Here is an 18,060-nt window from a genome sequence, read left to right as displayed (position 1 = left end):
GTAGAGACTGGATTAATCATGCTCAGGGTAGGGAGCAATGGCGGGCTTATGTGAGGGCGGCAATGAACCTCCGGGTTCCTTAAAAGCCAGTAAGTAAGTAAGTAAGTAAGTGATGTGCATCAACAATGTTATTTAATTTCGTGTTATAATTTTCATGGCCTCGTGAAAGTCGATTTGAATACAACAGACAATAATAAAAAACAATTGACCATAGAAGATTGCATTTTAATATTACACATGAATGTTTGATCGTACTTATTTTTATTTTTTAATTAGTTTAACGTCAATTTGCACAATTTTAATATACCCTATGTTTTTCTCCTGGTTATGAAGGTTAAATGTGCAAACTTTGGCTCATATCGGTAAAAGCGTGTAGATTTGTATAGAGAACAAACATACATACCCACAATCACTTTTATATATTAGATAAGGTTTTATTTCATGTATACTATTTGCGTGTAGGCCCTACGTTTGTTTGCAGCATAATATGATTAAAAACGTGACAATCTTGTACAACATATGCGATAGTATATAATTTCGGAAGAAGCATTTAGTACATAATTTTTCGGTATGATTATTTCAAAATACTTTGATTTTCAGTACAGTGAGATACAATCTATTCTTACAATATGATTTGTAATGAAGTCTCCGGTTACTTGAAGAAGGACATGGCATGAATCCTCAGTCTGCAGCCTAATATATAAGTTAGTGATCATCGAAACGTGTTATCAGAAAGTCAAGTTCTGTTTTTTAATATGTTTTGTATAGTTAAGATTGGAATTTGATTTCGGATTAAATTGTTATGTTTTTTTTCCTATGAATATTAGCAATTCTTCATAACTTGTGCGATAATTTAATTCGAAACGTGTATGTATTTTAAAAAACTTTGATTTTCAGTACAGAAAGGAACAATAACGTAGAATCTCTTGTTGCAATATGATTGTAAAGGAACATCGCGTTAATTCAAGAAAGATATGTCATGAATCCTCAATCTATAGCCTAACATATAAGTTTAGTGGTCATCGAAATGTATCATCGAAAAGACCAGTGCTATGTTGGAATTCGAAGTATAATTCGTATTACATTATAAAGTTTTATTCCATGCATATTATTTGCGGGTACTTTTATTTCCAGCGCAGTATTTTTAATAACGTGGCATTCTTGTAGAACTTATGTGAAATTTAATTTCGGAAGAAGCGTTTAGTAGATAATTTTTCAGAGTGATTATTTCAAAATACTTTGATTTTGAGTCCAGTAGGATACAATAACGTAGAAACTTCACTGCAATGTGATTTGTAATGAAGTTTGGCGTTAAATATAGACATAGCATGAATTCTCAATCTGCAACCTAAGGTATAGTGATGATCGAAGCTTTTCTTAAGAAAAGCCAGTTCTATCCTGGGATTACAATTTTAATTGGTATCACATTATAAGATTTTATTTTATGCATAGGCCTATTCCATTTTTGAATCTTGCGTACACCACTTTTAACACTTGAATATAATTAATTGATGAACTAGTGGACTTACTCGTGTTATTTGCGTGTACTTTTGTTTGCAGAATTATATTATTAATAACGTGGCAATTCTTATTTAAATTCCGAAGGAGTATTTAATACATTTTTAGTTGTTCTTTGCAAAACGTGTTATGTCCACAGATAATATTTCGTTGGTTTTTTGCGACACGTTGTTCCTTTATTATCTTCTCTATGGATAAAGCTACAAATAAAGCGACTGAACGTGTTCTGTCCATGGTAGAAAACGATTGAAGAAGTTAGGTGCAGATGCAAGGAATGTTTTGTCCTCCTACTATACAGTTACATAATGTATTAATTCCTCAAATATGTAAAATGTGTTTTGTTCAAACAAAAATCCTTTGCTACCACTAATAGATCTGCAACCAAAGTAATTACTGTCCAATAAATGATTCCTTTGTATATAATTCATGCTATTTCGAGGTTGTGAAATTTTTCTTTCATACCATGGCATGATTGTGACTATATAAGTATTTAAATATTCATTATTTCTTCTTTGTTATGGTACCATGTTATTTTAATGATTTGAAGAGAATTTTAAAAATAATGTTGTAATGTTTTCAGCATTAAAGAAGAGCTATGTACTGATTATTGTTAACAGGAAAAGTGCTTTTGTAGATACGATTGGAGTTTTAATTGTTGCCATTTAATACAGTGAATTGACAGTAATCATGAATGAGGAAAATAGAGTGGCAATCTCAAACAACAAAGTAACATCTGCTGCTCCCGACAGAGCTAAAAAAAAGACGAGAAATGAACAATCCTTGAAAGAAAACAAGGCGAAACGAATGAGGTTAGCTATGTTCAGTTACTGCCTACTGTATTCAAATATTAGTATAAAAATTTTATTTTATGCTCTATGACAACTTGTTTAGTTTATTATCGTTTCTATAATGCAAGTAATTTTACAATATTACTTTATATTGTTTCAGATACACTGCAAACGTTTCCCAAGACTCCCAAATTGTCAGCATCCACAAATTCAAAATTCAGATGCTTTGAATTTACACTACAGGATGTGAGATTAATCAACTAGAAGTTCTTCCAGGAGCCAGATCTACATGCAAAATGAAATGGTTCTGAAGTATGTGACGGTGCTATCACCAAAACGCAAAAGATCTCGCAAGAATTCTTTCAGCAAGTCTGTATCACTAAAATGTTACCGAGTAAATATGAAGAGAGGATAATGTTCACTCAGGTATGTACAGAGCGGTCTATGACATTCTCTACAACACTCGGCAGCAAGTGAGCCCGGCAAGTGAGTGTCAGCGCTTGTCATTCCCGGTGAACGGGGTCCGCCACAGTCGCACGCTACAGTCTTTCTTTCTCTGTCCCTGCTTTCTCTCTCTTTGCCTGCCTTCAAGGACATAGCACATGGCCACATTGCAACAGATAGCTTCTCTTCAGTTGTCTATGAGTTCTGTTGACGTTTGTATTGATGTACCTATGTCTTAGATGAAGATTAAAGATTGTGGCTTAATAACTGTGGCTTGTAAACTTTTGTGATGCCATACTAAGCCACAATCTTCATTCTTCATCTAAGACGTACGTACATAAATTCAAACGTCAACAGAGCTCATAGACAACAGAAGAGCAGCTATCTGTTGCAATGTGTCCTTGAAGGCAGGGACAGAGAGATAAAGCAGAGACAGAGAGAGAAAGACTGTAGCATGGGACTGTGGCGGACCCCGTTCACCGGGAATGACAAGCGCTGACGCTGGGCCCCCTTGCCGCCGAGTGCCGTAGAGAATGTCATAGACCGCTCTGTAGAAATAATTCTGTTCCTAGAAGCACTTCAAATAGGAAGGTCTCGTCTTCAAAATTTATGTAATAAATTTCTCAAGCAAGGTGTTTGGTCAAAAAGACAAGAGGTGGCATTTTTCGAAATAACTAATTTGCCCATACGAGACAATCAGTTAAAATATTAATTGAGAAATAACCATCTCAGAGTCACTATTGCAGATCAAATAATGTAAACGAGCCATTTAAGCATTTCAGCTATGTGGGATGAGTACAAGAAAGCTCATGACTAGGAACTTCGTGTCAATTATGAATACTTTCGAAGTATATATTTTGTTAATGAGTACAACATAAGCTTTGCAAGTCCTGCAACTGATTGTTATTCAACATGTTTACGAATGACGGAGAAAATTAAAAACTGTGCAAATCCTGCAAAAAAAGATGATTTTTGATTACACCTTAAACTATATGAAAAGCGAACTGATGTATTTTTCTTCTACTTAAGTCTAATGAAGAAGAGCATCTTACTTTGAGCTATGACTGCCAAAGAAATTAGAATTAGTGGAATCTATTCCCATGATATCAGCCTCAACACTAAGTGCAAATTATATAAAACATTAATAAGACCAGTCTTGCTGTATGGATCTGAAACCTGCGCAGTAGGCAGTGCCGACAATTGTAGGCTGAGTATATTTGAAAGAAAGGTTCTAGAACGATATACGGACCAATAAATGATGAAGGCAGTTGGAGGAAAAGATATAACTATGAATTATACCAACTTTTTAAAGCACCAGATGTTTGCAGAGAAATTAAAGCTAGGAGAGTCAGGTGGCTGGGCCATATCTGTAGGAAGGATGAAAATGATTCTTGCAAAAAATTGATTCTCACTATACCTTTTGGCACCAGAAAAGTAGAGAGACCTCAGCTAAGATGATTGGATGAAGTGGAGAAGGATATAATAGCAGCAGGTGTTAGAGGATGGAAAACAAAGGTGTTAGATCGAAGGACATGGAAAAGCATCGTTGGGGCCGTCAAGGCTGGAGCCCGGCTGTAGAACCAAAGAAAAAGAAGAAGAATCTATTCCCCATAGAATTGATGATGTAATTAAAAGTAAAAGTTGCCCTATAAAATACTGAAATTCCCTCTCTAAAGAGTGAATGTAAAAATAACATGAATATTAAAAATTAGTGTTCTTTTTTTCTCAATAAGTTTTTATTATATTTATATACTTTTCCTTCTCAGCATAAATTAGTTTAAAATTTTCTTGATATATTTTTAGCATAGAATGAATACTTCTCTATGTAGATGGGTTCTGTTAAATTTTGTGCGTTTATCAATATGTTTCATCATACGAAGCCAGTTGTGTAGACCAATTTACAGACAGTCATTCACGGTGCGCCATAGAAGACTGGTCTTCACTACACCCTCTTTGAGAAGAGGTTGTGGGAGATTTGTTAGGATACCTCAGAGGAAGAGGAGCTTCCGGAGAATACCTGTGTTAATGGATGCGTGCTTATGCCGGAGATCGAACCTGGGTTCACAGGATTGAGTCCAGCGCTCTAGCCACTGGACCATCGTGATAGTTTTGTATAATATATATATATATATATATATATAGATATATAGAGGGTGTTTCAAAAATACGGGACATAATTTCAGGTATGTATTTCCCACATGTACACAATCAAAATAGTTCATTACAACATGTGTCCGGAAATCCATCATTTCCGAGTTATGGCCTTCACAACATTGAAATTCACCGGAACGTTTTTCTTTCCGCAGGTCGTTGTCATTACAGAAGATGTTCAAAATGTCCACCTCCTGCTTGAATACAGACCTCACATCGATGTCTCATTGACCTGCGAACACGATCCCAAACTCCAGGAGTATTGCGTATGTCCTCAGAACATGCCACAATTCGATTCCGAAGGGATTCCAAATCAGGCACCGGAGACGAATAAACCAATGATTTTAAATGGCCCCACAAGTAGAAATCGAAAGGGTTCAGATCAAGTGAGCATGGAGGCCAAGCAATTGGGCCACCTCTACCTATCCATCGATCAGGAAACCTTCGATCCAAGTACCGGCGAGCCGTACGACTGAAGTGTGCAGGAGCGCCATCATGCAAGAAGTGAACGTGTTGACGATTGTCTTCTAAAACATGAGGTATGGTGTTTTCCAGGAAGTTTGTGAACGCCTGCCCCGTAAGTCTGTTTACAAGTACCCTACATGGGGTCCAACTAATCGATCACCAATGATACCGGCCCACATGTTGAGGGAGAACCGCACCTGGTGATGAGATGGAACAGTTGCACGTGGGTTTTCATACGCCCATACATGCTGATTGTGGAAATTTGTTATGCCATCTCGTGTGAACTGTGCTTCATCTGTAAATAACACTAAGGCAGGAAAGTTCGGATTTACACCACACTGCTGCAAGAACCACTGACAGAACCTAACTCGTGCAGGGTAATCTGCTGGTGACAGGGCCTGTACACGTTGCAAATGATAAGGATACAATTGATACAGTACTCTTTCAACAGTCTCCAGACAGTCGTATGAGGAACATTGACTTGCAACGCTACCCTTCGTGTGCTGGTAGAAGGAGTCATGTTCACTGCCTCCAGAATCTCCTTCTGTACTTCTGGAGTTGTAGATTTTGGTCGTCCCCTTCCCAAACCAGGAGAGTTAAATTTTCCATACTCGCACAGACGGTAATGGAGACGTACAAATGTCTTCCGATCTGGACATTGTCGCTGTGGGTACCTCTCCTGGTACAAACGACGAGCCAGCGCAGCATTGCCGTCCGCCTTACCGTACATGAAGTGTGTCTCTGCCAGCTCTTGATTTGAATACATGTTGCACAGTCTAACGCCTACACAACACTGAATGTAACCTTCGCCTCGGAATGAACTGTCAGAGTGCCCTCTTAATGTCTCCTTTGAGGGCAACGATCTGCGGAAAGAAAAACGTTCCGGTGAATTTCAATGCTGTGAAGGCCATAACTCGGAAATGAAGCATTGTGGACACATGTTGTAATGAACAATTTCAATTGTCTACATGTGGGAAATACACACCTGAAATTATGCCCCGTAATTTTAAACACCCTGTATATATATATATATATATATATATATATATATATATAAGTGCTCTGCCCATGGGCAGGTCTTTCATTGCAAACCCAGCATTTCCAATCTTTCCTCTTTTCTGCCTTCCTCTTAGTTTCCTCATGCGACCCATATATCTTAATGTCGTCTATCATCTGGTACCTTTTTCTGCCCCCAACTTTTTTCCCGTTCACCATTCCTTTCAGTGCATCCTTTAGTAGGCAGTTTCTTTTCAGCCAGTGCCCCAACCAATTCCCAAATGTAATAATAAATTATTTGCAAATAAAATATAAATATTTTGTGTCTATTTATGGAATTATCCGATTTACATCTTGAACACATTGCAATATTTGGTTTTCCCCGTTTGTTATAATTCTTACAACTCTATATGCAGCATTCAGAAGCCACCAGACTGAGGATCCTGATTTATGATGGGAGAGTAAATGTAAGTGAAGGAAAAATGGAGGTAGTGCTCGAATGGTATTAATAGAAATCAAAACTACTTTTGAATATTCACTAATACAACTGGTTTTTGTTTTATTTTGTTTCTTTTGTTTCAGGCCCCGCTCATATCCTGTGCCTCATCGTGGCGAGCGGGTGAAACAAAGAATGATGCATGATGCCAGTTTTATTAATGGCTGAAAGTATTTTTCCAATTTTCCTTGACTTGCCTTATTTAGGACACTCGATATTTTAATTAATTCATGTTTAGGCCTATAAAAAATTTCTGAGATGTCACTTACATAAAATTTATTAGTAGGCCTAAAACTTTACTTACAAACACAATAAATATTGTAAAATGGAAAGGTTAATGCATCCTTCTTTGGCTAAACAGGATAACTACAAGTAGTGGTACATACATAAGGCCAGGTCATGGACGCTGTTGATCGGAGACTCATTAAAGTAAGTTAGAGATTACAAATTGACTTATTTTGTTTTTTAAATATAAATGCATCATTGGTTATAATTTGTATCACATATCATTGACTAGAAATTATTTTTTTCAGTAGAAATATTCAACGAAGTTCACATGAAATAGGTTCATAGTGAAGTCTTCTTTATATTTGTTTCCATTTTCTCCTTTCGTCCATTTTCCCTGTGACTCAAGGTTTCTTCATTCCCACACCCTCTCTGTATTGTATTGTTTCTCCTGCTGGTATCTTTATACAGCTTTTTAGACGAGTCCAGTATTCATTGCTATTCTCAGTTGTGAATTTTAATGTAGCAGCTTTCTCTTGAAAATTTCTTCGTCGCCTATTTTCCTCTTATCTCCTTCAGACGAAAATCTACTTCGATTACCAACAGGATATGGTCTGAGTTAATATGGTATAGTCCGACCATCGGATCTGTGCCCCCGTAAGATATGCGAACTCAACCTTAATTCCTTTTCAGCCTTGGAAATTCATTTCTCTCCCTGTATTCCTATTTCTCTCTTTTCTATGCCTCTCTCTTTCTCTCCCCCACTACTCACAATTTTGAGCATTCTTGCGGGACAGTTTATTTGCACTTTCAGTCCATTGTTGTCAACTCAACATGAATACTGTAGCACGGAGTGGTGAAAGAAATATTATTAAGCAAGTAATAGCATTTTGCGATGAAGAGAAACAAACAGATCAATAGATCTAGATTCATTTTCCGGGCTGAGAGGCCGTGGTCTATTGGTTGGTTTTATACTAGACGTTTCGTCTGCAACTGCGGCAGACATCTTCATCCGAGGTCGCAAGACTCGTCTCGGCGTACCTGCATTCCAGTGTTGTCAACTCAACATGAATACTGTAGCACGGAGTGGTGAAAGAAATATTATTAAGCAAGTAATAGCATTTTGCGATGAAGAGAAACAAACAGGTCAATAGATCTAGATTCATTTTCCGGGCTGAGAGGCCGTGGTCTATTGGTTGATTTTATACCAGACGTTTCGTCTGCAACTGCGGCAGACATCTTCAGTGGAGTGGTATCCGAGGTCGCAAGACTCTTCTCGGCGTACCTGAGGCAACTGATCCTGTGGCGAAAAAGAAATCGAAAAATCGAAAGAGAAATGGGAGGACAAATTTAAAAGGTACGCAAAACACGTCCTTGCAAAGGGTTGGGGGCTGTACAAAACTAAATATGTGAGCTCCAAGCCTGTTGGCCACTAGTTTCACTCCGGGTTACGCTGCTCCACTGAAGGAGCACTAGAAAGTTTTGAAGGGGAAGCCGAAATTGGACGTAACCTCTTAGGTACCACATACGCGAGGGGGACTGAGATTTGATCAAGTGTTCACGGAACGGGGCGGGGAGGAGATGGCTGGTGTTTGTCGTTAGGATGGCAAGACTCTGTCATCTGTTGTTCGCTGACAAAGCATGTGAAGGCCGTCGGAAGGAACGCCTAGAAATCTAAATCTGCAATTTGAGAGGTCCCTGTCCTTTCAGATTGCGACTAATTGGTTGACCTCGTATATTTAATAGAAAATTTATAGGTTCTGAACTAGGGCATACCTCGTTTTCAAGAAAGGGGGAATATATATGGGGAAGGGCATATAGGTCCGTGGCCCATTTCTTATAGGGCTCATCCCGACATTTGTCTTACGCCTTAGGAAAACCACGGAACACCTTAGGCAGGATGAGTTGTCTCAATTATAAGAGACTAGATAATTTGGCTATTATGTAGAAGGTGATTGTTGACATGAGCCTTGTTGAATCGAATCAATTTAGAGATCAGCCATTTGGCTATATGGTGGCTCAATTACGAAGAGAGGAGAGAGATGTAATTATTAATTAATTTAGAGTAATTAGGGTGATTCATGTAGATATGAGTACAGGTCAGTGGCCCATTTCTTTTAGGGCTCATCCTGACATTTGTCTTAGCGCCTTAGTAAAACCACGGAAAAACCTTAGGCAGGATGAGTTGTCTCAATATCAGAGACTAGCCAGTTGGCTCTTAGGTTGAATGACTCTATGAATCGATGGATATAAACTAGCCCATTGGCTCTATGATAGTTCCATCGATCAACAAAAGTAGATATTGTTAGGGAGGGATTTTGTTTAGCCCAGTTAAGACAAGGTCATTTTAAAGCGGTTGCACTATCCAAGGAGTCTCATGGAGTTGAATCGTGGCTACCAAAACCTGGGAGTAACGCCAGCCTCCCTGTCCTCCTGTCTCAATAGTATAGCTAATGGACCTGTCTGGAGTCTACGCCGTAACCTAGGATCATTCTGGCCGAGGCCAGATATGAGCGGGTTGGGGTTAACACGAGCTTCCGCATACAGGTTCCTAGCCAGTCGAGCAATGAAATCGTCTATGGTTGGCAACTCTAGTTCATCATGGAACTTTCTTCTCGAGGCGACTGGGGGGGAGATGGGTAATGAGTCGAATCACCTGGTTTTGGATAACTTGGGGTTTACGGAGATGGGACACTGCCGCAAACCCCCATACGGGTGCGGCATAGGTAATGACAGAGCGAATGAGGGCCGTATACATGGTAAGTCCTACCCTCAGGTTGTCAGGAGCTAAGGCCGCCAGAATGGGATAGTGTCTAACTACCAGCCCGTTAGCCTTACGAAGAAGGGATTGGATGTGATCTCGGAAAGTGAGTTGAGAGTCTATAATGATCCCTAAATATTTAATTTGGTTCATCCACGGCATTTCTCGTCCGAAAACTGTGGGTGGTGGTATGTCTTCGAGCCTCGCTCTTAGTGAAAAGAGTATGGCCTGACATTTCTCTACATTGACTTTGATTCTCCAGTCGTGGAACCACGGCTGGAGGTGATCTAAGATCGACTGCAATCTACGGGACACTAATCTGTAGGTTTTGCCCATCGCCAAGAGGGCAGTGTCGCCTGCACAGATATACAGATGACTACTTCTGCCGTGGATATAGCGAAACTGGAGGTCATTAATGAATATATTGAAAAGTATGGGCCCGATAATGGAACCCTGTGGGACTCTTGCATGAATTTCACGGGGGGTGGAGAAACTAGTGCCTACACGGGTTTTGTTTGTACGACCTCGGAGGTAGTTAGAAATGAGGCGTATCATTCCATCTGGGTCTCCCATTCCCAGTAACTTAACGAGGAGTCCCTCATGCCAAACCTTGTCGAATGCTCGCTCGATGTCCCGGTAAGCTGCAGCTATTACACGCTTCGTGCTCATAGTCCAGGTAATGTCCTCCGTCGTGCGGAGTGCCTGGAGTGCAGTGGAACGACCAGGGTGGAAACCGAACTGCTCATTCCTGATTTGGGGCAACACTACTTCAGTGAGACGTCTATGTATGACCCGCTCCGCCAGTTTGCTGAGACAACTGAGGAGAATAATAGGCCTATAGCTGCTTGGATTCGTCTTATCCTTTCCGGGCTTTGGAAAGAGAACTACGTGAGTCTCTTTCCAGGGAATGGGATAGTGGCCGGAAGCCAAGATGTTATTAATTATCTCTGCTATGCGCTTCATAGCTGACCTTGGGAGATGCTGCAATTTAATTCCTTAGATACCGTCGGCTTCTGCGGCCTTATAAGGGCCGAGGCGACGAATGAAATGGGCGACATCGTGGGTGTTCGTAGGTCGTATCCCATTTTCCGGCTCCCTGCTAAGGAGGTCTCGAACCGATTCCTCAACAGCTATGATATGGGGCAAGTTCAAATTTTGCTCCACGGGTTGAAAAGTGGTCTCTAGAACGTCTGCCAGTGCGGTAGTTTTCTCCTCAGGAGTAAAGGCCGTGACATCTGGACCGACTACTAATGGGTGTATAGATTGAGACGGATTGGAGAGAGTTCGAGATACACGCCAGACATCTGACATGTTTCTGCTGTCCATCGCTTCAACCTTAGATTTCCAAGCATCCACGACCGTTTCGTGGACCGCCTCACTGATCCGCCTGCGCAAGCGGTTCATATCTATTCTATGTTCATCTAACCTAGTACGCTTATACAATGTTCTTGCTCTATTGCGGGCGATTTTTAGGTCTCTAATATAGGCTGGGAGCTGCATCCGTCCCCAGGTCGCAAACTGACCTATCTATCCCTGCCGGAGCGACTTCAGGTGGGAGTGGAGGAAGCGTAGCGGCTACCTGGTCTTGGAAGAACACCCAGTCTGCCGCCTTGTAATTGAATTTCTCAGCGGTTAGGGAGAGTTCGACTGGGTGCATGATCTCTATTATCACCGGTAGGTGGTCGGACGGAAGATCATCCAGGGTTGTTAGTCTCGCTCTAGTTGTGAGACCTTTCACCAGAGCGATGTCTAATATGTCAGGCAGTTGATTTGCAGCATCCGGTACGTGTGTGGGTTCCCTAGGGGCCATCACGACGTATCCGTTTCCTGTAGAATTAAGAAAAAGCCTATCGCCCTGCCGATTAGGGCGTTGACAGTTCCAGCTAGCGTGCTTCGCATTGAAGTCGCCGGCGACTACGAATCTATCGGATAGAATTGTCACTATATCTAAATCGCGTTCATCTAGTATGCCCGGAGGACTGTAGGCAGCCATAAGCAGAAAGGGGAGTCTGCCTATGTAGGCTCTAATAGCCACTGCCTCTAATGCCGCTAGCTGGGGAAGGAGATACTCACAGTGCGCGATCGAAGAATGAACGAACACCGCTACACCTCCGTCACTTCTACCCGCTCTATCTTGTCTATAGACTTTAAACCCCGCGCATCTTAAATTTACTTGGGGTGTCAGGAACGTTTCTGTTATAAATGCTACGTCTATATTATTAGCGTGGTAGGAAAGCCCTGAACTCGTGTCTATCATGTCTAAGGCCCGTGGCGTTCCATATACACATCCTAGCAAATCCGTCACTTCGTCTGGCTATTGAGGGAAACGAGGGAGGTTAGGAGCTTAAATATCTCCGGGAGGGCAGACATAGGACTCTCCGTAAGGAGAACTATCACCCTCGTTAATCCTTCTAGTATTGGGGCGAGCGGGAGGTTGGGGTTTGCTAATTGCACCGCCTCGGCAAAGTGCTGGACTTGGTCGAGGGTAGCCTCTCGATCGGTCGGCCCTTTAGAGGTGCTTGCAATAGCTTCCTGCTGGGCCGGTGGGACAGGGGCGGAGATGGACTTCTTCGTGGTAGCCTTGGTGGCTTTTCTGCTGCCCCTGTTGCGCTTAGGGCGCTGGGAAAGGGGGCCTACATTATTGGCAGCAGTTTGGGGGGTTTTCGCTGCCACGGTGGACCACAGAGGCGCGGCAATGGGCACATCCAAGAGCGAAGTGATGTCCGCCTGCCTTTGCTGCGTTTGCTGCGGCTTTTGGGGGACCGGCCCGAGTACCGTGCGTCGCTCCGCACAAGGCCCCTGCACAGGGGCGCGAGCCTGAGGCTGCGGCTGCTATTCTCGGAACAGCTGCTGCTGCCTCGCAGCACGCTCCACCCGCTACTGCCGGAGCCACTCGTATTGGAGCGTCCGCTGTTCCTCGAGCTCTGCCCTCCTCCGTCGGGCAGCCCTGCTCGTTCCTTCCGTGGCATCTCTAACCTGTAGTGCTACAGGACACCCTCCGTAATTGGCGGTGTGAGCGCCACCACAGTGTGCACATGTAGCGGGCACATTGTGCGGCTTGCGACAATCTTTAGTCCTATGAGGGCGTTCGCAAGCTCGACACATAAGCTGCGCCTTACAGCTAGCCTGCGTGTGGTAGTAACACTGGCAGTTGCTGCACTGAGGCAGGCGCTTGCTGGGGACGTAGTCCTCAACTGTTACCGTCATCAAGCACCACTGCCGCAAGACTCTCATCTTATCTCAGTTTTCGGGGGAATTCTCCACATCGACAATGACCATTGGGAGTTTGGCCTTTGTCCTTGATGAGTGCATCCTCGTCACTCGCACGATTATGCTTTGGAATTCCAGGTCGCCCTGAATGTCCTTCTCATCAGTGTGAATATCTATTCCTCTCAAAACGAATCGCTGAGGCTTGTCGTTTTTGGGGCGCAGCAAGTTGTACGCTACTCCCCGTTCGGTCAGGAACCTGAAAAGATTTGCATAGTCCCATTAGCAAACAGTTTTCACGGCCGTCCCGCCGCGCGCCCGGTACGAGCATAAGCCCAACGGTTCGGTCGGCCCAACGAGCCAGTGAAGGCTGGCGTAATGATGACGGGGGAATATCACCACGTCGCCAATGAGGTCCGTCTCAACATCATCTTCCTCGTCCTCATTCTCCGACACGTGAGTACGAGCTGGGAAAGGGGGGCGGGGAATTGCCTGATCTACCTCAGGGGCAGCAGCCGACTCCTGTGGGGCCTCAGTTTCGGCGTGGGGTGCTGCCTCCTCGGTCAGGACTTGAACAGTCGCCGCCCCTAATTGCTCCAAGGTAGAGAGAGCAGATCTCTCTTCCTTGGTGAGCTCACTGGCGGTACAAAGGCCGTCTTGATGAGTGTTAGCTGAGCCCTTCTTCTTCTTGGCCTTAATGACCTGAAGTGCGCCGGATCCAGATGGGATCGGCAGCACTTCATCAGCTTTCACTCTATCTGGCTTACTCAGTACACTAGGACCGGGAAAATCAGCACAAGTCACCTCAGTGACCTTGGGAGCTACCTTGTGGGGGGTGAGCTTACGCGAAAGTCCAAAAGGGACTGTGTTGGTGACAGGGGGACGAAGCTCAAGGATTTCGGCGACGGGGACCGGGACAGGCGGGGTCCGTATAGGACCGGCCGATCGCAGGTTCCGATGCCTGGGCGGAGGAGTAATCTGCGCGGGACGCGATACGCGCAAGTAGGAGGTGGCGGGCCTTGTCTGGCTAGTGCAAACTAGCAACCGCTTTACGCCACCTGCATTAGGTTGGCTCGTGGCCTTGTTGCTCTTAACTGGAGCCATTCGAATTAGAGATTCGATCCTATCAGGAAGGGAAACCTAAGCGGCACTCTGTCCGCAGTGCAAGAACCTGCTAGGCCCCTTTCCCACTAGGGGTGGAAGCCCAGCAGTTACGCCCGACCGGTCGCCGAAGCCTAGCCCGGTTAGCTGATCGCAACAAGCGTTGCGGAGCCCCCCGGGGACCGTCGGTTTAGGTCGCTAATTTCGCTGGCCCTGATAAGGGCCTAATGAAAATTTGCGTAGCCCTCAGAAAGGCCGGACAATAGTAAGAGAGTGGAGGACGGAAAGCAAATTAGCCCGAAGGCCCTGCCTTTAGGCAGTGACTCCGGCACAGAGTCTCTCCCTAGCAGTAAGCCTGCCTAATGACCGAGGACGGCTAAGGGTCTCCTCAAGAGAGGACTCAATCCCCGACCGGGATCCGCCTGGCCTAGGGAAGTTAGTGCGAACAGCCCTACGTGGGTTGCGCGGCTTTCTTCGCGCTGCGCGCCGGTGCGGCAAGGGAACCAATAGGCTGCTCTTTCAAAAGTGCCGATCACGTAGGTGTCCGCCTCCTGGCCGACAGAAGTACGATGCTCGGCGCCTCGAGCCTCCCTGGCTGAGAGCTGCTTGGCTGCTGCGCTCGCTCGCTGCTGTAGCACTGAGGAAACTCGTTGGTTGTCCGCGATAGCTGCTTTCGCCGGTGCACTAATAAGAAGGCCTCTAGACACGTCTTGCTCCTTTCACGTCCAAAAAAGAAGTCTAAAAATTCTCCAACGGCACGTGGTGTTCCCAAGCGGTCACCCATCCAAGTACTGACCACGCCCAATGTTGCCTGACTTCGGTGATAGGACGAGAACCGGTATTTTCAACATTGTATGGCCGTTAATTAAAATTAACTATAGGATCCATTTTAAGTTCCTGCAATATGTCCACATTTTTACGGTGTTCCAGCAAAGAGCATCCCGCTGTTCGTCTCATGAACCTCATTTCAACTGTCGTCAGCCTTTGCTCATCAGGTTTTCCGATTGTCCATGCCTCGCTACCGTAGGTGAGGACTGGTCGAGCTAGTGTTTTATATACATTTAGCCTTATATGTTTCTGAACATGGGATGATTTGAAGACGGTGTTAATGACGCCAGTGATTTTTATAACTTTAGATATTTTGTTCGACATATCTTCATCAGTGATGTAAGAGAGGTTATAACCTAAATAGTTAAATTAAAGTATTCTTTATCATGATCTTACTTGGAATTGGATTCTATCCCGAAAATGCCATGACATTTGTTTTCTCTTTGAGATTTCCATATTGAAATCTGAGGCGGTTATTTGCAAATTATGAATGGCTCTTTGTAAAGCATCCTCTGTTTTAGCGATAATAACCTGATCGTCGGCAAACATTAGTGTATCGAGAACTGTGTTTCGATTAATTTGAATTTCAGCGTGATGACTTTTCCTCCAAATGTATAAAATATGGTTCATATATATAATAAACAACAGAGGGGAAAGACCGCACCCTTGTCTAACACCTTGACTGATGGAAGTCCTGCTAGTAGTTCCGCGTTCAGTTCTTATGGCAATTTCATTTTGTTTATATAAATTATATATGGAGAGAATGATTTGGTTTGGCACATTATCATAGCGTACAATCTCTAAAAGTTTATTTCTATCAACACTATCAAATGCTTTTATGAAATCAATAAAAGCCAAGTGGGTTGGAATATTAAATTCTCTGTGCTGTTCAATTAAAATCTTCATGGTGAAATAGCTGTCACAACATGATCTTCCTTTTCGGAATCCAGTCTGTTCTTCAGTGATTTTGTCTTCGTAAAGATTGTGCCGTTTTATTTCGGCACGGCTTTCTTTTCCTTTCTATTTCTTTTACATTTTTCTTTATTTTTTTTTATTTATTTGTTTTTAAATTCGTCAACTTTTGGATACAGTATCGAAATCTTGGGTGATCTCACGATTGTTCCTAATTACTTTTACTTATTGCTGAGAGGTAGTTCATTTATGATGCTGCACTCCCGTCATAACCAGGATGAACAGCGTGAAAACAAATTTGACAGATAACTATGAGAAGAGGAACAAAGGTGTACGATGTCTTGTGTAGTACTGAGGGTTGTAAGTTCCTAGTTTTGATACATACATATTTTGGTGGGAATGTGCCTGTTTATAAAATGTTTCAGCGAATCTCCTAATGATAACTGGGATACTTTCTACTTTTACATCTTGATGTATCTCTTCGTTTCTTGTGTACCACCCGCTATTATGAATTACACGTAATACTTTATTTAGTACAACTCGGATGGGATCTAATGTTGTCTTAGGTGCGTATCCCCATACTGTAGAACCATACAAAAGCACTGATCTAATCAGCAATTTATAAATTGTCACTTTTTTAGATGTTGACAATGCACGTGTTTTTAAAAGGGGATACAGTTGTACCATTTTTGCTATTGTTTTTGCTCGTATATTTGCAATGTTGGTATGCCATAACAGACGACCATCCAATTGGATTCCAAGATACTTAACAGAATCCTGAAATTCAGGGGCAGTACCATACAGTGTGAGTTTAGTTTGTGGTACACTTCGAGTTCTACTGAAGGCTATGACTTGACTCTTCATTGTATTTACAGTTAAGCGCCAATGTTGGAACCATTCTTCTATAAGGTGGACATGCCGTTGAAGTCGACCAATGGCTAGATCGGCATTACGATGTGTAGTGTATGCTAGTGTATCATCTGCATATAAGGCTAACCTGGTGACGTCAGTTTCTGGAAGATCTGAAGTATATGCACAATATAAGTAAGGGCCCAGTACTGAGCCTTGCGGAACTCCTCCTTGAATTTTCTTTTGTCTTGATAAACAGCCGTCTTCCTTAACACAGAAACTTCTGTTCCGAAGAAAATCAGCAATAATATGAATCAGTGCATCAGGAACCTCTGATTGGATTAATTTATAAATTATACCAGTATGCCACGCAGAGTCAAATGCACTTTTGACATCGAGAAATATTTCTACGGTAGTAGCTCTGTTGTTGAAACCGATAGTTGTTTGTTCAACAAGACGCAGCAGTTGGTGTGTTGTAGAGAGACTTGTTGATATGCAGCCTGATAGGGTGGAATAAGGTTTGGTGCACTTTGTAGAAGTCTGGTCATAAGAATTCGTTCAAATACTTTGCCAAGGGCATTAATCAAACTTATTGGTCTGCGATTTGATGAAACCTTTGGATTTTTCTTTTGTTTGGGAATGGCAGTAATATATGCAAGTTTCCAAGCATCTGGAAAATATCGATGAGGTATACATGGATTGAAAAGCTTGGTAATATACATAAGTGCCTTTCTAGTTACGTTTGTAAGTTCCATGTTGTTAATTTTATCAGGACCTGGTGCCTTTTTAGGTTTAAGGCGTTTAATAATTGTTTTGACTTCTGACGGGCTCGTTAAACAAATGTACTGGGATACGGGACATAGTAGGAATGTGCTGACAGTTTCCTCAGCATGGCGATAATGTTCAACTAAGCTGTCACATTCATTAGCAAGCTTAAATTGGTTCTCAAAACAATCGGCTATCAGTTCAGCTTTTTCACAAGACTTATATACTGGGCCATCTTTGCCATGTAAAGGTTGATTTTTAGAGTAGGAATCATGTTTGGTTAACCGTTTGGTGATTGTCCAAATTTTATTTGACTGTCCTGCATCAGCAACATCTTTTTCAAATTTCGAAACTTTGATTTCTAGTGTCATTTTGTGCACTCTATTTTTCATGTTATATACGTTTTTGTCAATTTGTGATCTAGTTTTTTGCCAGCGCTTACGAGCTCTCTGTTTAGCCATTCTTAGTAAACGTAAATTCGAGTTTTGATGGAGATAAATTTGTATTGGTTCTTTCTCTAGTGAAGCATATTTTGCTGCTTTCAAAGTATTTTC

General features: G+C 42.6%; 1 pseudogene; it reads right to left on the bottom strand.

Moving 5' to 3' along the window:
- Positions 1-14,899: 14,899 nt before the first annotated feature.
- On the bottom strand, positions 14,900-15,018 carry LOC138714014 (5S ribosomal RNA; annotated as a pseudogene).
- Positions 15,019-18,060: the final 3,042 nt, after the last annotated feature.

This window comes from Periplaneta americana, chromosome 14 (genome assembly GCF_040183065.1).
Source record: "Periplaneta americana isolate PAMFEO1 chromosome 14, P.americana_PAMFEO1_priV1, whole genome shotgun sequence".
Classification (NCBI taxonomy): domain Eukaryota; kingdom Metazoa; phylum Arthropoda; class Insecta; order Blattodea; family Blattidae; genus Periplaneta; species Periplaneta americana.
The sequence above is the reverse complement of the archived record's forward strand: the minus strand, read 5'-3'. Positions and strand labels throughout refer to the sequence as shown.